Below are 26426 nucleotides of genomic sequence, written 5' to 3'. Positions count from 1 at the left end.
GTGGTCATGGATTTGGAAGGTACTACTTCCTTTCAAATTAATTGAAGCATTTTCCTAATGACACTAACTAGGCTGACTGGCCTATAATTTGCTATTTGCTGTCAATCTCCTTTCTTGAACTGTATTTTTTTTCACATTGGCAGTTGGTGGGACATTTCCAGCATCTACGAAATTTTCGTAGATCCAAACCCGGTGGGATATTATTCCAGACTGTTTGAAGCCAGATATAAATAGCACTTAGATGAGTTGTTGAACCTTTGAAGCATTTCTTCAACTTCTTTTCTTGTTGTCTTGAGTAATGCATAGCAAGTTTGGAATCTAGTACATTGTTCAAATAAACATATCATAAGATAAAAACTGAGCGTAATTGTGGATATTGTTGGAAAATCTCTAGAGAAGCAGCTGCTTAGCTTCATAAAAGGCTTTAAAAGAAAAAAAATGGTATTTTTCGTTTTATTGCAAGAACAGGTTGTATGAAACTATTCAATGAAGACTTGTTTGAGGCATTTTTAAATAGAAAGGATAAAGATCGTGCTAAGTTATTATAGAGGGTGTTTTTTTTTTAGTTAGAAAGCTTGCATATAAAATGCATCAACAATATTAGATTTGGTGTGAGGAAGTATTCATAGTGAACAGGTTGTTCCAAACAACATTTAAGCATAAATTTCATTTAAACCTTGGAAAGCATTTTATGAGAGAGTAGGTTTTATGCTGTACAACTGGCAGTGTAGTGGCAAACATTTTCACGAAGTCAGAGTAATTTCCAGAACTTTTCATAAATTTACCAGACCTTTTTCTTTAATCTTCTCATTTTCACCTCTCCAGGGGAATTAAGTGGCTGGGGTGGAGAAAGCATTGGAAATTCTTGTTCATAGCCGTGCCATTTCCTTTTCCTCCCTTTTTGTACACTTATGTGTTCATAGACTTCCTATGAGGAAGCATCTAAACGATATTGTGACGTCAATCAGAATGTAATAGCTATTTAAGGAGGCAAATTTCCATATTGCCAGATGCACCTATGGGTCAGAAATGAGAATTTTTTTAAAAGTATAGCTTTTACACTTTCAAATGTACTGACTAGATTATTATCCCAAAACATTATAAAGATTTGCTGATCTCTTTTACCACAGCTCACAATTATTTGAAACATTCAGAATAACATGACCATAATGTTAAGTAGCACGTTTGGAGCTTATTGCTAATCTGTGTAAATGTACATCAGTAAATAAAAGATTGATTTTCTTTTGCCACGCAATCTGTGAAGTTTAGTTCTGCAGAGCTAAATAATCTGACATATTGGATTTTATTGTTCATGGGATGGAAGTGGAGCTTAAGGAATATCATAAAATGGAAGTACAATGTAACAGCTAAAACGGGACTCTGTCACATCTTGCTATTTGCCTCAAAATAGATAGAATCTTGTGCACAGGCATGTATATTTTGCAGGACCTGAGTGCAGGATGCAGGTAAGCCTTTACATAATTACAAGCAAGAATCAGGCTGTGGCTTCTTGACTTCTGTTCTTTCCCAACAGCCAGTTGCAGCTGGGAGCCATTATCATCGGATATATTTGGATTCCTGCTTCCAGAGACCTCTACAGGACAATACTGGGGGAATCATCTGGCAGACATAAATAACTGAATTCCAAAGCAGACATGGGCTCAGGTTGTGTCACGTGCAACTCACTCTGGGGAGGAGTAGGAAGGAATTAACTGTCCAGAAATTTCCCTCCACATGATGAATCAATTTTAACCCTGAATTCTCGGCCTAATTCAACAATGTTGTGGATGGGGTGGACAAAGTTTAAAAAGTCACAAAGCACAAGGTTATAGTCGGACAGGTTTGTTTGGAAGCAGAGCTTTCAGAGCGCTGCTCCTTCAGGTAACTAGTGGAGAAGGCTCGCAAGACACAAAACTTATAGCAGACGATCACAGTGTCTTGCAATTAAAACGATATACTGAATATTTTAATTGCACGACACTGTGATCTTTTGCTACGAATTCTGTGTCTTATGATCCAGTCCCACTAGTTACCTGATGAAGGAGCAGCGCTCTGACAGCTGGTACTTCCAAATAAAGCTGTCGGACTATAATCTGGTGTAGTGTGATTTTTAACTTAATTCAACAATTGAGCTCTGCTTGTTTCCAAATCTCCAGTTCTATTTATGTCATGCTTGGAGTGGATGTCCATTACTTTTTTGCATCCTCTTTGCTCTCTTCTAACTTTCATAAAACTTTCTCATTGTGATGTCCATTAGATTGAAAACTCATTTTTAATTGACTTTTCCTCTTCACTATTTTTCTCCTTTTCCAATGCCATTGCGATCATATGGTTTATGCCATAAAAAGAGTGTAGACGTCATGGCGGGAGCAACACACAAATACACTTAAAAATGAAGTGTTGCCCTGGTGAATTTACAAGTTAGGAGTACTTGCTTGCCAAACAGCATTAGAAGCAAGTGAAAGGCAGCGCTAAGTGACTCTACAACCAAAAGATCAGATCGAAGCTCTGCAGAACTGCTCTATCTAGTTATGAATGGTGGACAATTAAACAACTCACTGGAGGTGGCAGCTCCACAAATAACTCCATCCTCAATGATGGGGGAGCTCAACACATCAGTGCAAAAGATAAGGCTGAAAGCATTCACAATAGTGGTTGTAAGTTTGCTTGCTGAGCTGGTAGGTTTGTTCTCAGACGTTTTGTTACCTAGCATGGGAACATCATCAGTGAGCCTCCGCTGAAGTGCTGGTGTTCTGTCCCACTTTCTATTTGTGTGTCTTGGTCTGTCAAGGTGAGTGATATCATTTCTGGTTCTTTTTATCAGAGGTTGGGAAATGGGGTCAAAATTGATCTGTTTATTGATGGAGTTCCGGTTTGAATGTCAGACCTCTTGGAATTCCTGTGCATGTCTCTGTTTAGCCTGTTCGAGGATGGATGTATTGTCCCAGTTGAAGTGGTGTCCTTTTTCATCTGTGTGCAAGGATACTAGTGATAGTAGGTCATGTCTTTTGATGGCTCATAGGTGCTCGTGTATCCTGGTGGCTAGTTTTCTGCCTGTTTGAGGTAGTGTATGTTGCAGTCTTTGCAGGGTATTTTGTAAATGACATTGTTGGTGCAGGGTCCTTTAGTTTCATCAGGAGCTGTTTCAGTGTGTTGGTAGGTTTGTGGGTTACCATGATGCCAAGAGGTCAGAGTAGTCTGGTCGACATCTCAGAGATGTCTTTGATGTATGGTAGCGTGGCTAGAGTCTCTGGGCGTGTTGTGTTTTCTTGTTTGGGTTTGTTGTTGAAGAATTGGCGGACTGTGTTTATTGGGTACCCGTTGTTCTTGAATACGTTGTATAGGTATTTTTCTTCTGCTGCTCGTAGTCCTTGGGTGCTACAGTGTGTTGTGGTTCATTTATATAATGTCCTGATGCAGCTCCATTTGTGGGTGTTGTGATGATTACTCCTGTGGTTGAGTATCTGGTCTGTGTGTGTGTTGCTTTCCTGTAGATGCTGGTCTGCAGCTCTCAATTGACTGTTCGTTCTACTGTGATATCTAGGAAGGGGAATTTGTTGTTGTTACATTCAAAATACCCTGCAAGGACTGCACGGAATTCCTAGAGGCCTGGCATTCAAACCAGAACTCCATCAATAAACACACCAATTTGGACCCCATTTACCAACCTCTCAGAAAAAGAGCCGGAAATGATATCACCCACCTTAACAGACCAACACACATAAACAGAAAGCGGGACAGAACACCAGCGCTTCAACGGAAGCTCACTAATCATGTTAACTAGCATGGTGATGAAACGTCTGAGAACAAACCTACCAACTCAGCGAGCAAACTTATAACCTGAACCTCAACCTGAGCTACAAATCTTCTCAAAATTTGCATTCATAACAATCTTCAGACAGCAGTGCCAAGTAGATTAGATTAGATTAGATTACTTTACAGTGTGGAAACAGGCCCTTCGGCCCAACAAGTCCACACCGACCCGCCGAAGCGCAACCCACCCATACCCCTACATTTACCCCTTATCTAACACTACGGACACTTTAGCATGGCCAATTCACCTGACCCTGCACATCTTTGGACTGTGGGAGGAAACCGGAGCACCCGGAGGAAACCCACGCAGATACGGGGAGAATGTGCAAACTCCACACAGTCAGTCGCCTGAGGCGGGAATTGAACCCGGGTCTCTGGCGCTGTGAGGCAGCAGTGCTTGCCACCGTGCCGCCCACCACTGTGCCACCGTGCCGCCCACCACTGTGCCACCGTGCCGCCCACAAAAGTAGATGATCCATCTTGACTCCTCTAGAGTCCCCAGCATCATAGAAACCAACTTTCAGCCAATTTGATTCAGTTCATCAAGAAATGGTTGGAGGCACTGGATACTGCAAACATTCCAGCAATAGTACTGGAGATTTTGCTGCAGAACGTGCCACATCCCTAGCGAAGCTGTTCCAATACAACTATAACACTGGCATATACTTGGCAAAATGGAAAAATTGCCCAGGAATTTCCCGTACACAAAAAGTAGGACAAATCCAACCCAGCCAATTACTGCCTCATCAGTCTATTCTTGATCCTCAAAGTGATGGAAAATGATTTCAAAAGTGCCATCAAGCAACACTTGCTCACAGGTTGGCTCCTGACCTCATTACAGCCCTGGTTCAAGCATGGACAAAAGTGCTGAATTTCAGAAGTAAGGAGGGAGGGACAGTCCTTGATATCAAAGCTGCATTTGACTGTGTGTGGCATTGAGCAACCCTTGCAAAACTGGAGTCAACGGCATTCAGGGAGAAACTCCCTGTTCAATGGAATCATGTCTGGCACAAAGAAAGATGGTTATTGTTGATGAAGGTCAGTCATCTCAACTTCAGAACAATTCTGCGGAAGTTCTTCAGGATGGTGTCCTGGGCCCAACCACCTTTAGCTGCTTCATCAGTATCCTCCCTTCCATCATACGGTCAGAAGTGAGGGTGTCCACCAATGATTGCCTTTCATGATTCATAAGATACTGAAGCAGTGCATGTTTATGTGCAGCAAAACCTTGACAATATCCAGGCTTGGACTGAAAGTGGCAAGTAACATTCACATCACATAAATAATATGCAATAACCATCTCAAAAGAGAGAATCTTCCCATCGACCATTGACATTCAATGATATAACCACAACTGAAATCCCCATTATCAATGCTGAGGAAGTTGAACTGCTAGCCATATAAATACAGTGGCTACAAAGAGCAGGTCAAAAGTGAGGATTCCTGCAGTAAATAACCCACCTCCTGACTCCCCAAAGCCTGTCCACTATCTGCAAGGCACAAGTCAGGTGTGTGATGGAATACTCCCTACTTGCCTGGATGAGTGCTGCTCCAACAATACTTGAAGCTTGACACCATCCAGGATAAAGCAGCCCACTTCATTGGCACCACATCCATAAACATTTAATCCTTTCACCACCCCAATGCTCAGTAGTAGCAGTGTGTATCCTCTACAAGATGCTTGCAAAGATTCACCAAAGATCCTTGGAAAACACCATCTGAATCCATGACCATTACGATCTTGAAAAACAAAGAGTAGATAATGGGAACACCACCATCTGAAAGTTCCTTTCTGAGCCACTCATCATTCTGACTTGAAAATACATCACCGTTCCTTCTCTGTTACTGGGTCAAAGTCCCGGAGCTCCCTCCTTAATCACTTTGTGTGTCTACCTGAGGCACATGGACTGCAAAGACTCAAGAAGGCAGCTCACCACCACCTTTAAGGGCAACTAGTGACGAGCTATAAATGCTGCCCAGTTAGTGAAACCCATGTCCCTGAACTAAATAAAAATGCTCATCACTTAAACTTGGAGCACATCAGTGGATTGTATGAAAAATATATTGCTTTACAGCTGGTGGTTGGGAGAGATTATTGGGGGAATAATTTTTTTTGCTAGCTGGAGAGTCTAAAATCACTTATTCTGTTCACTATTCCAAATGCCATTTTAATTGAGGTAGATGTAACGATATGTTCAGCTTCTATCACAGTTTTGTTTTATGGTATTGCCGATGTTGCATTTGATTTTAAAGTTAGCGAATGCCCAAATGATCACCTCCATATTTGCTGTGTTAAGGTAATTAATTTGTAGAGAGGTCACTTCTCAGAAATGTGCAATATTACTGATGTGTCTCCTCAAGTGCATGGGAGGTTTGCACTATGTAACCAGTACTGGAGCTTTGGTTTGCAGGGACATTGTCTACTCCTGTTTAGAAAAGACCATTCTCAGTGTGGTAGTTCAAAGCCTACATTTGACAGATTGGATTTGTTAAAAGGAGCTTGTTAACAATTCCTATCTTTCCCATTACTGATGCATAGGATTATATGGGTAATTCTTGCTTAGAAATTTTGGTGCATATGGGCATTGGAATGTAAGATGAGCAGTGGGTGTACTGATTGAGTTATTTTGGAAGTGGAGTGGAGCATGGATGGTTTCAAACAGCAACTGAAAGGAGCTAGGTATCCGATAACAGTAGGGGGCTTGATCCTGAGGGCAAGCCAGGAGCAGATTTTAGTTCAGCAAGAGGTGAAAACTGCAGAATGAGGGCTAGGAACACTGCAGAGTGGGAACACATTAGTCTATTATAATATGGGAGGAGTAGGATGAATTTGGACATGGACATATTAGGAGTAGCATCGTAGATAGGTGCAAGAACACTCGAGTGAGACAGGGAATGTAGGAGTACAGAAAGTACAGGCTCATTAAAAGAAATTATGGTATCTTGGTTTTGTGCAGGAACACGTGAAGGTGAGCACAAATATGATCCACTGAGCAGTCTATGGGATTAGAAGAACTGAAATTGCACGACAGAATGCAAGATCTATTTTTTAATCCCAGGGCCAATCATTAGCCCAGTTTTATAAATGGAAAAACAAATGAACAGAACAAATACTAGCCTAGAACAAAGCAAAGCCATACTCGAGAAAGGTGGAGCTGAAAGAACCAAAAAACTGCTCCCAGATGGTGAACGATGTGCTAGAGAAATCGGAATATGGTCAAACGTGACCATAGCATGTCTTAGAAACTGTTGTGACCATCGGAACCTAATTGAACCTTGAAATAAATATTTTCTTTATATATATTTTCAGCTATCTTTTCTCCAAGAAGATTATAGCTCTTAAGGAGGCCATTTGGCCCATTGTATCTGTGCCAGCTCTGAACAAAGTCGTAATATGTATTGCAAGCCCTTGTTTCTTGTAGCACTGGAGGAGGTCATAACCATGAAAATATTTCTTTTGAATACACTTTCAACTGCCTCTTGACAGGTCCAACTATTTTGAGTCTGTTTTCAACACTCAGTCAGTGTACTCCAGATCATAACAATTTCAATAAAATAAAATTCTCATCTCTTTGGAGCTGCTTAGTATGATATCGTCAGGAATGGAATGTCATCAAAATAATCAAACTATTCAAAATCATTTTTGGGCGAAGTCTGAACAATAAATACCCAACATTTTGCCTCCTTAGATAAGTTGAATTATGCTGGAACATATTTTTCTGTCCCTCATTAAACTACTTGACTCTTCCTCTTATTCCTGTTCACACATAATTCCCTCCATTTCTACTCAACAATCCCTTGCTTTCAATCCATGTCATAAACCTACTGTGCGACCTCAGCTTTCTCTCTGGCCATGTCCTCATTATCTTATTTCATAGAATCACAGAAATTCCTACAGTGTGGAACAGGCCATTCGGCCCATTGATTCCACACTCACCCTCCGAAAAGCATCCCACCCAGACCCACCATCCCTACCGTCTCACTGTTACACTGCATTTTTCAAGGCTAATCACCTAACTTACACATCCCTAGACAATATTGGCAATTTAGCATGGCCAATCTACCCAACCTGCACATCTTTGGACTGTGGGAGGAAACTGGAGCACCCAGAGGAAACCCACATAGATACAGAGAATCTACAAACTCCACACAAACAGTCATCCGAGGCTGGGATCGAATCGGGTCCCTGGCGCTAGTGAGGTAGCAGTGCTAACTACTGTGCCACAGTGCTGCCCATAGCAAGCCTGATTAATTTTCCAGTATTATAAGTACCACTGTCAAATATAGAAGAAGCATCAAACTTTGTAACCAGTTTGAGAAATCTCGAAGTAAAATGGCCTTAGGAAACCATTATGGGGTGATCAGATGCTTAGAGTGGAGGGTGAACCTGCCATGAATCAATCAGGATGGAGACAATTCAGGTTGGATTTGAATTGGCTTTGAAAGATTGAGTAGACTGCAGTACAGTGCATGTGGGGTCAGAGCTAGCTGAGAATTACTCTCGACATATCAGTGCAGCCTGGGAACACTGATTAAAGTTTAGCTCAGGGTGGACCCAAATAGAAGAAAGGAAGGATTTTACCAAGATCTATATGGACTGTAGCCAGTTGGGAGGAACAAAAGCATTATCAGAAAAATAAAAAGTGAAGTGAACAAAGCCCAATTCAATGACTGAAGCTCCAGCCAACAGAGGAACTGGCTTCTCTGGGAAAATATTTGCAGGACTTTACAATGCTGTAAACACAATACTACACTGTATCACTGACTAAAGGTTACTTGTAGTGTTTCAAAAAGCACTTGCACATTTATACATCATTGTACATTGAAAAATATAAAAATTTGGAAAACAAATTTAAAAATCAGATCAACATGATCTATCGAAGTCTACAACTTACATTCTGCCTGCCTGGAAAGACATCTGCACACACATGCCCCGTCATAGTTCAAGAAGGTGACTCATCACCACCTTCTCAAGGGCAATTGGGGATGAGCAATAAATGCTGGCCCAGCCAGCGACACCTACATCCCATGAATGAATAAAAAAAACACTTTATGGATGTGAAAAGGTTCCACTTCTCTTGTTGCCAGCCTTATAAAAAATGTTGATAGATGATATGATTTTTTTAAAAAAATTGATTTTAGTGTTACATCTTGAATTTGTTGATTTTTTTGAAAGTTCAGAACAACTTTATCCAGAGAACAAAAAAGACATAATGGTATATAAAGATATATATAGTGTGTGAATAATATATATACATATTATGTTATACATTTTTCATTTTGTGCATGCAAATAATATTTTTGTAACCATAATATATCAACCGGCATATGTTATGCCTGAGGGAGTCAAGCAGAAATGCCTGTACAGTTGTTTGTGATACTACTAAATTTAGGGGTGAGGAGGCAGTTGTTAAGTCACTCCAGGTAGGTTTAAGGATAGAATTGGCCAGTTAACTGAGGGCGTATTATTTGCAGTGAGACTCCATTGAATAATTGGTCAACAAATGCGCAGGCAAGCAATGGACCTGCCTCACTTGCTTTTTCACCAGTAATCTGTGTATCTGCCAATTCAGAGTAATCTTTATATTTTCTTTATTTGCACAAAAAAACTCTTGTAAATCCAGGAAGGATACAATGGTCACAACTTCCTTGAACGTAGCTTACTCCATTCCTCCCTCACAACACTAGCAGATGGCAAGAGAAGTGGACTGGCATTAATGACTTTGTCAGGTCAGTTGCCTGTGGAAACATAAGTGGCACGGCCAACACAGTGATTATGGGTTGAATGTTACAAAATTTCGCCTGTGTCAATTTTGTCGTGTTTCATGGTTTGTTCACCTCGAGGCCGAGCAAGACTTCTCACCACATCATCCCATACTCGCCTCATTAACTACCTGTCATGCCCCTATAGTGCCCATCTTGTCTGATACTCACCAATTCTACCCAGTCGTTATAGCCAGCATAACTGTATATCATAAAATGGATTGTCATCCCTGGTGCCTCCAACGGTTTTTTAAAATGTTTTTGTGCACCCCAATTAGCACTGGCATTCTGAAACTACCCTGCATCATTCATAATACTTTCCCCAGACATGTCAAACAAAGGAAAATTGGCATTGTGTTTTGCAGGCAGGGACCTGGATGTTCTGGTCAATGGGGTGGTGTAGAGGAAGGATGTCCTCTTCTTGCAGGACCAGCAGAGGGAACCACATCATAAAACCCTGCCAATCTGGTCAGAGGTTGTCACCCAGGTCAGTGCAACCTGAATTGTCAGAAGGAAAGTCCAGCAGTGCCGTCAAAATGTCCATTACATTGTCCACTCCTCCAGGGCAATTGCCACCATGTTCTCTCTAGTACCACACACCTGTCCTGTCCTCACTATCCTCTCCATCCACCACCAAGATTCTACCACTCTTGCTGATGCACGCGACATTGAGCCTCACTTGCTTCACCCACACCACTGCCACCAAACCTCCCAGACTAACACTGCATGCCCTCAACCCGGCCTTCTCATACATTCAGGACACTTTATTCCCCATGCACTCGAACCAATGGCTGTGCCACCCACTTCCAACTCACTCATTCCCTACTCTCTCTGATTCCAGGAAAATTACAGCCCACAATAGGTCAGGAAGACCCAGGTGGTTGGTGGGGTGTCCAACATGTGGAGGGAATCCAAGTCATCTCAGCAGACCGGGACCAACTCTCACGTGAACCTCATTAGTCACTCATTTATTACACACAAAAACTCTTGACCCTGATGCCTTTTCTCTTCTGTGGCTTGCAGTTATAAGTAGAATGTCCATGTCTGGGTGGTCAAGCAGGCCACCTGGGTGGTCAAGTAATCCCCAATAGCAGTTCTCAAGAAGAGAGTTCAGAGGCCCCAGATGAAGCATCAGAGAGGCTGCCTTCTACGCCCCACTAGCTCAGATGCTGACACTGAGGGTACATTAGCCAGATTCAAGACAGGAGCACAAGTGGTGAGCACATCGCCGGCATATCTCTGCAGCTGGTCAAGGAAGGAATACCACTGGCTGCTGGCAGACAAAGGACTGCTGGGGACTAGGTACCTACTCAGGCTCAGAGAGGAGGACCCAATAGCGTTAGCAATCAGGGACTCAATGCACATGCACAAGACAACACAGGGGCAACATACAGGTTTGTGGAAGGCAATGGCCCTCACAGCCCAGAGGCTACAGTTACACTATGTGGAACAAGTTGCTGCAAGTATGCAATCATCTGGCTGCCTCCATGGACAGTTTTGTGATTGCCATGGAGATTACCAGGGTCTACTGGATACGTGCACAGACCTACACTTCATTGCCTTAGCCATTGATCCTTAGCACTAATGGTAAGGTGACATAAGGGGTGGGCCACCTTGACCTCAACCCAGGTGCTCTATCCCCCAAGGAGACAAATTCAGTGCCAGTGCCCATTCAATCAGAGGAGTCATCATGGTCAGGCCCCTCAGAAATAACTCTCACAAATCAGTTTGTTTCACATGTCAGCAATGTGAAGGTTGCATTTAGAAAAGTTGCAATATGGCAACAGTGGTCTCAGTTGCCTTAAATGTGTTGCTGATCACTTCACACAACAGCAATGTTTGAGCCTGGGAGGTGTATAACAAGTGAGGCAATGAACAAGCATCTCCAGGTGATCGGGTGTGTCTCCTATATAAGCAAAGGTGCACAGTGGACAGTACTGCTGGCGCACAATGCTAGGGACCCGGGTTTGATTCCAGCCTTGGGTGAATGCGCAAACTGTACACAGACATTCTCTATGTCTCCTGTTTCCTCCAACAGTCCAGAGATGTACAGATTAGGTGAATTGGCCATAATAAATGCCCATAGTGTCCAGGGATGTGTAGACCAGCTGGATTAGCCATGGTAAATGCAAGGTTCAAGTTCTGGGTGGGATGCTCTGGAGAGTTGGTACAGACTCCATGGGCCGAATGGCCTCTTTGCACACTAGGGATTCTTCTATGAATATGTATTCGTAGTGTTGTCCTTTGCAGGGCCTCATATTACTTGAATTTATAGCCATCTCCCTCACAGGTTAAGATAGTTACCCCATCCGCTTATTGTGCAGTTGCAGCCATTTTGTTTCCCATTGCATAGCTGCAATTTCCAAGACAATTGAAGGTGAAAGCAAGCCCTACTCAGAAAGTAATTTGCAGGGGTTCCATGTGAGGGCTCAAACATCCAAGTCTCCTTCCCATGAACCCATTTTGGCTTCATATCCCCGAGGGGCTCTACCCAATCTGTCTATATGACCCTGCAGCTGCCTATGTTTCTCTCAGACTCCTGGACACGAGGTGACCATGCCAGATTTGGTCATAGACTGTCATCCCTGGAATCCAGGGCAATCCTTACCTTTGAATAAGATCTCTCCTCCTCCTGCATGACCCAATTCTCATCCATGATTTACCGTAACACACCTCCTTGCGTATACATTTGCCCTTCTTTAAAATTGTCATCCCTCCTGCTGTCTAGCTAAGGTCCCTAATCCCCATGAATCAGTCACCCACTCTCCTTCCCAATGCAGAAGTCCCCCTTCTTCTGAACCCCTTGCCTTTATTTGACAGAGAAATAATTGACTGCAGATCACCTCCTTGAGTGTTGGAACTGGACAGCATGTGCAGGAAGTGCCCGTAGTTGACAAATGCCTGTTTATCTTAACTCTCAGATTGGTCATTAAGGAGCCACAGGACTGACTGCAATCCACTCCACAGACTGCAGAAGCATGGATCCATGGACCAACGGGGCCCTGACTGGATGTCTGAGCATGGCAATGCCCCTGAACTCATCTCTGAGGATGTCTTTCATCAACTGTTGCAACATCCTGACTGACGAATACCTCCATGTACTTCATTGAGGACCAGTCACTTTAGACTTGGAGACACAGCCGTTTGCTTGCAATACATGCAGTGTGTTTGTCATGTAAGCTGCTATTGTGCCCTGAAGTGCATCTTTAGAGACAGAAGCATCCTGCAATTAAATCAGAAAGGTGACATGGGGATTCTGTGAAGCTGGCAGTTGTCAGATACCATACCGGCATTCAGCTGGTGCCCTTGAAAATACCTCAAGACATTGTTACTGCTGACAGCCTGGAGGACCAAACAGTGAGTTGAAGTCACTAGGTACGACTCTGACTTTCATTTGGGAATTGACAATGTCTAGTTTCTTCGCAGCAGGTGAGAGAACAGGAAGAGTCCTGAGGACTTGGGTGGCACAGTGACACAGTGCTTCTTAGCACTGCTGACTCACAGCGCCAGGCACCTCAGTTCCATTCCAGTCTTGCATGTTCACCCTGTGTCTGTGTGGGTTTAAGATGGGTGCTCCAGTTTCCTCCCATCGTCCAAAGATGTGCAGGTCAGGTAAATTGTCCATGCTAAATAATCCACAGTGTCTAGGGGATTAGCCATGGGAAATGTGGTATTACAAGGGATAAGATGGGGGCTTGGTCTGACTGGGCTGCTCTTTGGAATATTGGTGTGAACCTGATGGGCTGAATAGCCTTCATTTTGCACTGTAGGGATTCTATGATTCTATGAATTGCTGTCCTTGCTTTTTGTATTTTTCAGTTTTGATATGTGCCAAAATTTTAAAAGTACTTCTAACATTGCTATTTGCCATTTCACAATTGGTAGTTTTTAAAAAGAAACAAGCAATTTCATTGATTGGTTCTATTGTTTTCACATTCTTCATCAATATTGAACAAAGAGTCAAACAACATTCAATTAATTTATGTTCAGCCTATTGTATATTTGATCGTTGTTTTGACAAAAGAATTCTCGTTTTAACACGATTAATTTTTGTGCCAAGCATGGGGAATGCTCCAAGCTGACATTGTATGCAATTATATCTTTGAAAGGCTCCTGTTTTGAATATTTGATGCAAAAGTTTTAATTTTCCAGATAAACAAACAAGACAGTAAATGCTGTCATTTGTACTCATCTGCATGGAAACAATATTTTAATGCACAAGAAGCAATTACATTTGGAGGTCTTTTCATTGGCATTTGGAGTGCCAATTGCAAGTGTAATTTAATTCCAAACTTGCTAGGTGTCCTTTTTACTCTAGAGTGAGAAGGCCATAAGAGATTGGAGCAGAAATTAGGCCATTCAACCCACTGAGTTGGCTCTACCTTTCAATCATGGCTGATAGGTTTCTCAACCCCGTTCTCATCCTTGATCCCCTTGACAATCAAGAACTTGCTGGAACAGCACAGCAGGTCAGGCAGCATCCAGGGAACAGGAGAATCGACGTTTCAGGCCCTTCTGAAGAAGGGCTTATGCCCGAAACGTCGATTCTCCTGTTCCCTGGATGCTGCCTGACCTGCTGCGCTGTTCCAGCAACACATTTCAGCTCTGATCTCCAGCATCTGCAGACCTCACTTTCTCCTCTAATCAAGAACTTACCTGTCTCAATCTTAAATACACTCAATGATCTGGCCTCTATACCCCTCTGTGGCAATAAATTCCATCGACTAACCACTCTCTGGCTGAAGAAGTTCTCCTTATCTCTGTTCTAAAAGGTCTTCCTTTTGCTCTATGGCTGTGCCCTCAGTTCCTAGTCTCTACTATAAATGGAAATTTCTTCCCAACGTCCATTCTGTCCAGGTCATTCAGTATTCCGTAAGTTTCAATTAGATCCTCCTTCACCCTTCTAAACTCCATGAAGTACAGGCACAGAGTCCTCCAACGTTCCCCAAATGTTAAAGCTGTTCATTCCTGGTACAATGCATCTTTCCTGAGATATGAGGCCCAAAACTGCACACAATACTCTAAATGTGGTCCGACCAGAGTGTTAGAGAGCTTCTAATGAATGTAAGAATACAAAAAAAAAACAAGTGGAACAATATAGAACTCAATGGAACACTAAAGTATATGAATTTTGGCTTCATGCCCATTCACCTGTAACCTGGATAAGAAATTCTTCACATTTTTATTAACAGCATGAAATTACATTGATGCAGTTTGGTTATAAAAGCATATGCAGAATCTGGAGCTAATCCATTGTGAATAAATCATTCATATCTATTAATATTAACCTTTATTGTTTCATAATGTGTATTGATGTGGAAGATTGATTTGAATCTTGATCATCTTACTTGCAGGATTTTGACATTTGGATAAGAAAACATCAAATATCATTTGCTGAACAAATGCATGTATCGATCTGTAAGATCACAACTTGACCAGCTGATCCACACCTTAGTTTCTGAAGAAAAGACCATGATCCCTCACTTTCACCAAACAGCAGGTTATGAGGGAAGCACAGACCAAAGATATGACTGTAAATCTTGTGCCGACAATGCAATCACGGAAAGCTGGGTTAGTCAAGGAGTTCAATGTGAGAAAAGGAAGGAGGTAATCTTTTACTTTGGCTTTTTCTGTCTTTGTTAACCTTCAGGAAACCATGCTATGAAAAGTTACATGTGAATTTGATAAGAGAAAATATCAACAGTGACATAAATGGAGAACTGTAAGGTCATTAATCTTTAGTCGTATGTTTATATTTTAAAGTGCTAAAGTAAGCTTAAGTTGTAGCAGAGAAGCTCAGCCATGTTGAATTTGAATCCTATGACACCTGGGGAATCGTGGATATTTCACATAACCGAGATGACCACAAGACAGACCATAGGATCGAGGGACTGAAGTAAGCCATTTAGCCTATCAAGTCTGGTCCACTATTCAATGAGATCATGGCTGATTTGATAATCCTAAACTCTAACTTCCTCTCTTATCCCCACAACCCTTGATTTCCTACCTAATTAAAGTACAGGAAGTGTTACTGACTGCATAAACTTGAGCAGTAGCTGGAATCACTGTGGTGCATCCATGAGGCTGGGAGTTGCCTGGATTACTGCTGCAGTTGATAGTTCTTCAGAAGACTGCAAATAATGCCAGGACCATGGCACTACAAGTAGGCCAGGAGGGAAGGAGGAAGAGTGAAACAGGAGTAGTGATGGGTGATTCATTAGTTAGGAGAATAGACAAGCATTTCTGAGGCCACAAAAGTAACTTAAGGATGGTATGTTGCCTCCCTGGTGCCAGGATCAAGGATGTCACAGAACGGCACATTCTTTTGGGGTAAGAGTGATCATCCAGAGGTCACAGTCCACAGTCCCTGGTGTTGTGTGATTTTTAACTTTGTACACCCCAGTCCAACACCGGCATCTCCAAATCATCACATTGATATCAACAGTGTACATTGATTGGGGGATGTGGTCCTGCAATAAAACTTAGGAAGCTATGTAAAAAATTAGCAAGCAGCACTTCAAAAGTAGCAATTTCCAAAATACTCCAGTGCCATGTGTAAGTGAGTAGGGAAATTGGAGGATAAGACAGATGAGTTAGTGGCTGGAAAGATCGTATAGGAGGAAGGCTTCAAATTCCTGGCATGCTGTACCTAGCTCTGGCAAAGACAGCAAATGCACAAGCCAATGGGTTGCACCTGAACAGGACAGAGACTGAGTTCCTTGTAAGGCGCTTTGCTAGTGTTATTAGGGAGACTCTAAACTAACTCTGCAGGCATTTGGGAACCAGGAAAGAATATAGAACAGAGAACATTACAGCGCAGTACAGGCCCTTCAGCCCTCAATGTTGCACCAACCTGTGAAACCAATCTGAAGCCCATCTAACCTACACTATTCCATTGTCATCCATATGCTTATCCAATGACCATTTAAATGCCCTTAAAGTTGGCGAGTCTACAACTGTTGCAGGTAGGGCGTTCCATGCCCCTACTACTCTCTTGAGTAAAGAAACTATCTCTGACATCTGTCTTATTTCTATTACCTCTCAATTTGAAGATATGCCCCCTCATGCTAGCCATCACCATCCTAGGAAAAAGGCAATCACTGTCCACCCGATCTAATCCTCTGATTATCTTATATGTCTCAATTAAGTCACCTCTCAACTTTCTTCTCTCTAATGAAAACAGCCTCAAGTCCCTCTGTAATGTTGAAAGATTAAATGGGAATATCTCTCTGGACATTAATGTAACATTAAAGGGTTAAACGTCACTGTCTTTGGGTGGAGACAACACTCATGCAAGAATGTGGATGACTCCCCACTCCATTAAGACAGTCATTTGCTATTACTCTCCTGCTATTTTCAAATCAAGCTATCGTTCAATCTCTTCCATTTAGAAACACTTTCTAGCGATCCCCCAAAGATAGGTATGTCACACCTACATTGTCTTGGGGAATTACTGAGTCAGGAAACCATCTGCATAACAATTCCCCAGGATTAGGGCAATAGCATTATCTCAGAAGATAATCTCATCCTACCATTGTAACTGTGAGTAACTGGGAGTTGCCTTCAATGACTGTGGGGAAGTGGCTAGAGTATCTGTAAGCATGACCAAATGACCTGTAAAACGGGGATGTGTTTTCTTTGTTCAGGGCCTCTTTGACTCGACTTTGCACACCTGTGAAGAGGATCAAAGGGGGTCACTTAGCTTGTACAAGCTTTAATAAACTTTAACTGTTTGCAGAAATTGGTGGGCGCGAATTTCCTGTGTGAGACCTCAGGAAAAGAACCTAACACCTTAAACTTTCCTCATAAGACCTTGCCTCCATACTAGGCAATATCCTAGTAAATATCCTCTGAACTCTTTCCAAAACTTCCACATCCTTCCTATAATGCAGTGACCAGAACTGTACGCAATTCTCTAAGTGCGGCTGCACCAGAGTTTTATGCAGTTGCAGCATGACCTCATGGTTCCAAAACTCACTCCCTCTACCAATAAAAACTAACACACTGTATGCCTTCTTAACACCCTATCAAACTGTGTGGCAACTTTCAGGGATCTATGTACATGGACACTGAGATCTCTCTGCTCATCTACACTGCCAAGAATCTTACCATTTGCCCAGTAGTCTCTATTCCTATTACTCCTTCTAAAGTGTATCACCTCACACTTTTCTGCATTAAACTCCATTTGCCACCTCTCAGCCTAGCTTTGCAGCCTACATATGTCCCTCTGTAACTTACAACATCCTTCAGCACTATCCACAACTGTACCAACCTTAGTGTCTTCCATAAATTTACTAACCCATCCTTCTACGCCCTCATCCCAGGTCGTTTATAAAAATGACAAACAGCAGTAGACCCAAATCTGATCCTTGCAATACACCACTAGTAATTGAACTCCAGGATGAACATTTCCCATCAAACGCCATCCTCTGTATTCTCTCAGCTAGCCAATTTCTGATCCAAATCACTAAATAACCCTCAATTCCATGCCTCCGTATTTTGTATAGTAGCCATTCATGGGGAACCTTATCAAATGCCTTATGAAATCCATATACACCACATCAACCACTCTACCCTCATCCACCTGTTGGTCACCTTTTCAAAGAACTCAATAACATTTGTGAGGCATGACCTACCCTTCACAAAACTGTGTTGACTATCCCTAATCAACTTATTCCCATCAAGATGATTATAAATCCTCTCTCTTATAACCTTTTCCATAATTTTACCCACAACTGAAGTAAGGCTCACTGGTCTATAATTACCAGGGTTGTCTCTACTCCCCTTCTTGAACAAGGGAACAACATTTGCCATCCTCTCATCTTCTGGTACTACTCCTATAAGCAAAGGCGACAAAGATCTAAGCCAAAGGCTTCGCAATCTCCTCCCTGGCTTTCCCAGAAAATTCTAGGATAAATCCCATCCGGCCCAGCGGATTTATCTATTTTCACACTTTCCAGAATTTCTAACGCCTCCTCCTTTGAACCTCAACCCATCTGGTCTAGTAGTCTGTTTCTCAGTATTCTCCTTGACAACATTGTCTTCTTGCAGTGTGTATACTGACAAAATATATTCATTTAGCACTTCCCCTATCTCCTGAATAGCACATTCTTGTTAAGTACAGATACATAGTTAGCATTTTCAGTTAACCCTAGTCCATCCCTCAGGTAAATGGAGGAATTGAGTACTTTGAATCAATCTCTAACTTTTGTAATGCCCCCAGGTAGTGGACTGGAGTATTAGCACACTTTCACAGAATGGGACGTGACATGATGGAACGATAAAAATAAGCAGATGACACCTGACTAAACAAAATTCCACATACACAGTACACTTATCACCTAGTCTGTACCTTAACTCCCCAGAAGACTTCACTGAAGCTTTGACTCCTGTCATGTAACACTGTGAGAGATTAATAAGGTTCTAGATTTCATAAATATGCATCCTGCTATGTTGCTGCCTTTGATTTGTTAAAAGATTTATGACCAGTATGTAATACTTTACCTGGAGTTACCAGAAGACTGCCAACATAGATATGAAATTAATTCACAGTCAGCTCAACTAATCAAAGTGATCCACAGAATTAATTTGGGAAACAAACTGGAATAGCCTCAGAGAAAGCAGCCAGGGAAACTCTCAACCTGATGCCCACAGCAAAGTTTTCAAACTAAAATGATCAAAAATCTCCTTACCCAACCTGGTAATACACAGCAAGGATAAGATACCCTTCATATGCTAAGTACTGACCCTTGTATAGAGGTCAATTAATTAGCATGATATACAATTCAAAGTGGTTTGCATTTGGCATTCATATTCACAACAGAGCACGCACATGGAGAAAAGTTTAAGTGCAATTTCCATACAAAACATTTCCAATTGAAAATTATTGTATCTTTATAAACTTGACGAACAAAGTATCTTTTTGGGAGAAACTATTGGGGGGAGGGGGGGTGGAGAAGAGGGGGAGAGTAACTTTACATAAACAGCAGAGATTGATTGCAAAGGAACCATTGAAATGATAGAGAACAGAAGGGGGCCATTGAGCCCATCTTCTCCATGCCAATACAAAGACAACCAGGTGTCGTTTTAGTCCTTTCTTCCTTCAGATGGGCCCATTGCCCTGCAGCTTACAGTATTTAAAGATGCAAAATACTGGTACTTAAAAAAAATACAGTTTTAGAATCTCTGCCTCCACAACCAACTTAGGTAGTGAATTCCAGATAGCCACCATCCTTTGCTTAAAAAGGTATATCCTCACGTCCCCTCTAATCCTTCTGCCACTTGAATCTGTTACTGCTGGTTGTTGAACTCACTGCCAAAAGAAACAGGCTCCTCCTGTCTACTCCATATCTACCCTTCATAATTTTGTATACCTCAATCATTTCAAACCTCACTCTTCTCTGTTTCTAGAAAAACAACGCAGACATCTCCAATCTCTCCTCATAACTGCAATTCACCAACCCTGACAACATTCTAATAAATTTTCTCTGCATGAGTGAGTAAAACCAGGTGCACAAAATACTGGGACAGACAAGTAGCACAAGCATGGAGAACAGATATCTGGCTCAGGAGTAACTGATTGGAGATATTAAAACATTCTAAATTATGGTTACACTTTTTGTAATGGGTCTCTGTGTAGTTACTACACAAAGTATAATAAATAAAACTGGTGAATTACAGGCACAGATTTCCATATGGAATTATGATGTGGCAATAATAGACCTAGTTGAAGGAAAGGCAGGAGTGGATATTACATTTTTCTGGTTACAGAATGTTTGGGAAAGTTAGAAATTGAAGATATTTAAGGGGAATGTTCCATTACTGTAGAAAAAAGTATGCTTCAGAAGGTTCAAGGACACAATCAATTTAGCTAAAGCTAAGGAACAAGGAGGATGTAATTACATTATTGAGTGTATTCAACAAACAAATCTGTAAGGAAATTATAGTAAGGTACCAGCATTGTGGAATAGTTAAAATGAGGAACTTTAATTACCTGAAAATGACTAAGAAAGTCAAAGTACTAAGGACAGAGAGGGATAAGCATTCTGATGTTATGTTCAGTAAAGTTTCCTACACCAATAGGTGTCCAGTTCAACAAAAAGGAGGCACTACTACAACTGGCCATTGGAAATGAAATAGGACAAATAGATCAAGAGTCAGTGAATGAACATATATTTATTGTCTATATTATAGGGTGTACAATTATAGTGGAAAAGGATAATAGACAAAACGCAATTAACTGAGGGACAGCCAACTTCCATGGGGCAAGAAGGAGCTGAACTGGATAGACTAGAGACAAAGGTTAGTGGAAAGATTGTAGCTGAACAATATGCTACTCTCAAATAAAAGATAGTTCAACTAATAAAAAAAATGAACTGTGGATGATGGAAATTACATATAAAAACAGAAATTGCTGAAAAAACTGTTTCAGTTCTGAAGAAGGGTCATTGGACCTGAAACGTTAATTCAGCTTTCTCTCCATAGATACTGCCAGATTTGCTGAGCTTCTCCAGCAATTTTTGTTTTAGTCCAGATAATAAAGATGAGAAAGTGTGATAATGTTATGTTTGAGGTAGAAAATACAACTGAGAATGAAACTCAGCACAAAATTTTCAGAAGGGAAATGAAAAAGCAAATAAGTGAAGCAAAGAGGAAGTATGAAAAAAACTGGCAGCTAATTTAACAAGGAATCCCAAACTGTTGTTTCATATATATTAAGTAAAAAGCCATTAAAAAGGAGGAATAGAGCAAATGAGGATCTAAGAAGGGATGTTGATGAGGTATTTATTTATTTTACTCCTGTCTTTACCAAGGAAGCAATCGTTACTAAGACCATTGTGACAGGACAAAACACTGCCACAAAAAGGGTTCACAATTGATAAGGAGGTTTTACATAAGCTTTTGGAAGTTAGAGTTGACAAGGAACCAGGATGATATAACATGCATCCAGGGATATTGAAGGAAGTGAGAGTAATCTTTCTGTCTTTGTTGGACAAGGTGACAATGCCAGTGAACTGGAGAACTGCAAATATTACACTCTTGTTCAAAAAAAGGTTTGTAAACAATACAGTTTATCTTTGGGAATGCAGATACTTCCAGAACTAATGAATTTCTGGGGGGTGGGGGGCATGGCTCAGGGAGTGGCATGGTGGCTCACTGGTTAGCACTGCAACCTCACAGTACCAGGCACCCAGGTTCGATTCCAGCCTTGGGCGACTATCTGTATGGAGTTTGCTCATTCTCCCTGTGTCTGCGTGGGTTTCCTCTGGGTGCTCCGGTTTCCTCCCACAATCCAAAGATGTGCGAGTCACATGGATTGGCCATGCTAAATTGCCCATAGCATTAGGTGCATTAGTCAGAGGGAAATGTGTCTGGGTGGGTTACTCTTCGGAGGGTCGGTGTGGAGTTGTTGGACCAAATGGCCTGTTTCCACACTGTAGGGAATCTGACCTAATAATATTTCGATAAAGGGAGAAAAATTGGGTTAATTAGGAAGTAAGTGAGGACTGCAGATGCTGGAGATCAGAGCTTAAAAATGTGTTGCTGGAAAAGCGCAGCAGGTCAGGCAGCATCAAAGGAGCAGGAGAATTGACGTTTCGGGCATGAGCCCTTCTTCAGGAATGAGGAGGGTGTGCCAAGCAGGCTAAGATAAAAGGTAGAGAGGAGGGACTTAGGGAAGGGACGTTGGGAATAACTAGGAAGTTCCAGCATGCAGTTTGCCAGTGGAAAATCATGTTTCACTAACTTACTGGAGTTATTGGAACAGGGAACAGACAGGGTTGATCTAGATAATGCTATTCATGTAGCGTAGATAGACTTCCAAAAGGTGTTTGATACAACAGATGGAAAAAAGTTAGCATCCATGGAATAAAAGGCACTGTGGCAAAAGTGGATTAAAAAATGACTTGCAAAGTAGTGTAATGCTGAATGGCTATTTTTCAAGCTGCCGCAAACTTTATAGTGAGGTCCATTTAGAGTCAGTATTGGGACTCTTAGATTTCATGATTTATCTAATAATCTAGATCTTGGAGTGCAAGGGACAATTTCAAAGTTTTGTGGGTGATTAAAAATAACTTGGAAGGTTAATATATGTGAGGAGAATAGTATAGAACATCAAATGGACATTGATAGCAGATGAAGTGGGTGAATAGGCAGATGGCAGATGAAGTTCAATGTGCAAAAGTGTGAGGTATTTTATTTTGGCAGAAACAAAAGCATGAAGATAGAGTACAAAGTCAAGGGTACTACTCTAAAAATGTGTAGGAGCAGGGAGATCTGGGTGTATAGTGCATAAGGCATTTAAGGTGGCAGGACAGGTGCAGGCAGCAGTTAATAAGATACTAGTATCTTATGATTTATTAATAGTGTCATTGAATAGAGGGACAGGGAGGTTATGTTGAATTTATAAAATAACAGTTTGACAGCAACGTACACAATAACAGTACATTTCTGAGTGCCTGACTTTAGGAAGGACATATATGCATTGTAGAAGTTGTTCCAGAGATGAGAAAGTTCATTTAAAAAGATAGACTAGAGAAGATGAGACTATTTTCCTTGGAAAGGCAGGGGCTGACAGGAGATTGGGTTGAAGTTTTCAAAATTATGAAGCGGCTTGGACAGAAATAGACAGGGAGAAACTGTTCCAGCTCATGAATGGATCAAGAATGAGCTGGCACAGATTTAAATTGAATTGCAAAAGAAGTAAACATGTTGCGAGAAAACACTTTTTCACATAGCCAATGTTTCAGATCGAGAATGCACTTTCTGGAAGGGGAAATCAATCAAGGTATTCAAGAGGACATCGGATGATTAATCAACAGAAATAACATGAAGTGTCATGGGATAAGGGCAGCAGAATGGCACCATCATGTTGACCAGACAGCTGGTGCAGATCTGAAGGACTGAATGGCTTCCTGCACTAAGCAGTTCTGATTTTAATTTTCCAACACGCAATTGCTAAGTGTACTTGCTAAACTTGTCCTAGCATTACACTGATAGTCTCACCACCTTCATGACTGTCCAGCCACATTTAACTCTATTTAGAAAAAAATTATAGCATTCCCTCATTTCTAATCTTTCTCATTCTCATCAGAAAATGAAGAGAAAATAGAGAGCGGCATACAATTAAAATAAAAACAAAACCTATTTACTGAAATATAAGCCCAAAAATGCTCAATCTACCAACATTAGAAAGCAAAAAAGACAGGCTACCACTTCAGAAGGATATTAATCAATTCTAAACAAAGAATGTCCACCCAAAATATCAGACTGCGTTTTTCATATGTTCATATCTCCTCATCAAATTATAGACTTTTACCGACCATTTTAATATGCTGTTAAATGGCAAAAATTGGTTCATTGCACTAAGTTCCATGTGGCCATTTTATTACTGGTATCTAGGCTATACATGTGAGCCATTGCTTCAGGCTTATATTTTACATCTGCTATTTTAGTCATTTCAGAGATAGAAATTGATCTTGTTGCACCCACTTTCCACATGGCTATAATGACTAATTTTGGAATGTAATGTTGTATACTTGTTCTGTGTCTATGTTTTTTTTAATGCAAGCATTCTGCTAGCCACCTAGAACTGGTGGTTACTTATTTAAAGAGCAGCCTAATATCCGTTTTTGGTTTAGTTGCTAAAATTAGTTGTCGATCATTGGAACAAGCACCCAGACCTCCTCCACTTATTTGGATTCTTTAGTAGCTTACACAGGTAATTCGTTTTTTTTAACATCAGTATTCATTGCTGTGAATTCCATTCATCCACAACATCCATATCACACCATCACACAATGTCACGCTATTATTCCACCCATCACAACTCTATTGTACATCTCCTTATCAAATTATAGACATTTACTGACCATTTTAATAACCTATTAAATGGCAAAATTGGTTCATTGCACTAAGTTCCATGTGGCAAAAAGGACTAATTTTAGGTCACAATGTTTCATATCTATTCTGTGTCTGTATTTTTTCTGTTATAGTTTTGGTAAAGCCTATTTTTCAGGCTTTTTGGTGGCCATCTAAAACAGGTATCTCTGTCAAAAGGATGTGGAGATAGATATAATGCTTCTTGCAATGTTCATCTCAAGCACTTCTGTGATGCAGGACTAGGTGGTCCACAGACTGTTCCCAGGGATGCACAGGTAAACATCAACCACACCCAGAGGGCAACTAATTTTGTGAAAGACACTTGTAGGTATGCCTGAAATCTACTGGTCTTCCAATGCAAGGAGTTGTCTTCTGTTGAATGTTGCAGGCTGGTCCATTCCAAGGCTCAGGACTAGGTCCTGAGGGAAGCTCTAAAATTCAAGGGTGTTGCCACAGAAGCACAAAGAGAAGGTCATAGTCTAAGGTCTTCCAGCAGTTGTACATCAAGAGGCTGGAAACTGTATAACACCTTGATCAGGCCTTACAAAGAATGTACATTGTGAAAAATCAAGCAAATCAAAAATGTATTGAAGTTACTCAGAATGGAACGTGGTGTATGGAGAAAAAATTACTTCTGCTCCACTTTTGGTAATTTTGAATTTGAAATATCTTGCATTTGGGCCGTGTAGCTGACATGGAATCTATGTTGTCAATAGTAAGGCAATTGAAAATAAATTGTATGGAACATGCTGTCTGAAAACAATTCGAACATCATTGCAGACTCTGTTGCATTTAAGTTCAAATGTTTTGTGATGTATTAACAGTATTTTTGGAGGAAAAATAAACTTGCCTTCAGGCCGCTGGCAACAATGACAAGTTCCTTGGTATTCATATCTTCAAACAGTGCAGATACCACGAGAAGCAACATGGGTTTGGTTGGCTTGTCTATACATTTTGTGTCTGGCTTCAGATGGATTCAAAATGGCTTTCACCTCACGTCCCAAACTGTTTCTGAACACAGAAATAGTGTCCAGCTAAATTTCTCCCCTTAAATCTTGTAATTAATTCAAAGATAATTTTTTAACAGTGGAAATTCTTAAAATCATAGAATTCCACAGTACAAGAATACCATTCAACCCATTGCTCCTGAAAGGAAGACCTAGCTAGTCCAATTATTCTGCCCTAAATCCATAGCTCTTTAAATTCATTACTTTCAATATATATCCAGGTCTGTTTTGAGACCTCCTATGGAATCTACTTCCACTACTCACCCTGGCAGCACATTCCAACTCCAAACAATTCTGAGTACAGACTTTTCTCCTCATCTCACTCCGAGCTCTCTTGCTGACAATCTTGAAATTGTTGTCCTTAGTTACTGACATACCAACTATATAGGCATAATATCTTTCATTACGCTGTCAAAAGTGTGTATAACATCGAATTCCTCAATAAAAGTCACCTGCTAATCTTCTCCACTCCAAGAAGAATAAGCTCAATATATCTTTCCTTACACCCAAAATCCCTCACTCTGTATCAGTCCAGTAAATCTCCTTTGAATTCTCTCTAAAGCTTTAAGTGAAGGTGCAGAACTAAACATAGTACTCCAAATGTGGAGGGACCATTGATTTGTGGAGGTATAGCAGCACTTCCTTGCTTTTATACTCTATGCGTCTATTTATAAACCCAAAGATTCTTAGCAATTGTTTCAGGGAATCATACATGTGATTCTGCACCAGTCACTCTGCACTGGTCTTTCTCTCAAAGCCTGCATTGTCTCTAGGTATTTCTTCTATCAAAATGCATTGTCTTGCATTTCTCTACATTGAAATTCTGCATGGCCAATATGTCCCAAGTTCCTGAGCACAATTCACTACTCTTGTTAGCTTTGTGTCATCTGCAAATTTAGAGATTTTGCCCTCAGCATCCATATCCAAATCATTTATAGAAAAAGCAAGGGTTGCAATACTGAT

The 26426-nt window shown here is 41.1% G+C and overlaps 1 protein-coding gene and 1 long non-coding RNA gene across 10 annotated transcripts in view; one reads left to right on the top strand and one right to left on the bottom strand.

Moving 5' to 3' along the window:
- Positions 1–24692, top strand: part of LOC122559749 (uncharacterized) — a 41698-nt gene extending 17006 nt beyond the window's left edge. The window contains exons 1-3 of one of the 2 annotated variants that reach the window (XR_015760398.1): positions 12807–12951; positions 14931–15183; positions 24570–24692. This is a non-coding gene — a long non-coding RNA (uncharacterized LOC122559749). Of the gene's footprint in view, positions 1–12806; positions 12952–14930; positions 15184–24569 lie in introns of those variants that run through there. The other variant, XR_015760399.1, reaches the window with a different exon arrangement.
- Positions 1–26426, bottom strand: part of rassf9 (Ras association domain family member 9) — a 54560-nt gene that overhangs the window by 21706 nt on the left and 6428 nt on the right. For 4 of the 8 annotated variants that reach the window (XR_015760397.1, XR_015760396.1, XM_087997142.1 and 1 more), the window contains exon 2: positions 791–1016. The exons of 1 other annotated variant lie outside the window; for it this stretch is intronic. The gene's annotated coding sequence lies outside the window, so the exon portion shown is untranslated. Of the gene's footprint in view, positions 1–790; positions 1017–8708; positions 9553–26426 lie in introns of those variants that run through there. 3 more of the 8 variants (XM_087997140.1, XM_043709696.2, XM_087997141.1) reach the window with 2 other exon arrangements.

The sequence above is a fragment of the Chiloscyllium plagiosum genome, unplaced genomic scaffold (genome assembly GCF_037043375.1).
Source record: "Chiloscyllium plagiosum isolate Xiang-an unplaced genomic scaffold, Cpla_swu_hap1 HiC_scaffold_19, whole genome shotgun sequence".
NCBI classification, from domain to species: Eukaryota; Metazoa; Chordata; class Chondrichthyes; order Orectolobiformes; family Hemiscylliidae; genus Chiloscyllium; species Chiloscyllium plagiosum.
The sequence above is the reverse complement of the archived record's forward strand: the minus strand, read 5'-3'. Positions and strand labels throughout refer to the sequence as shown.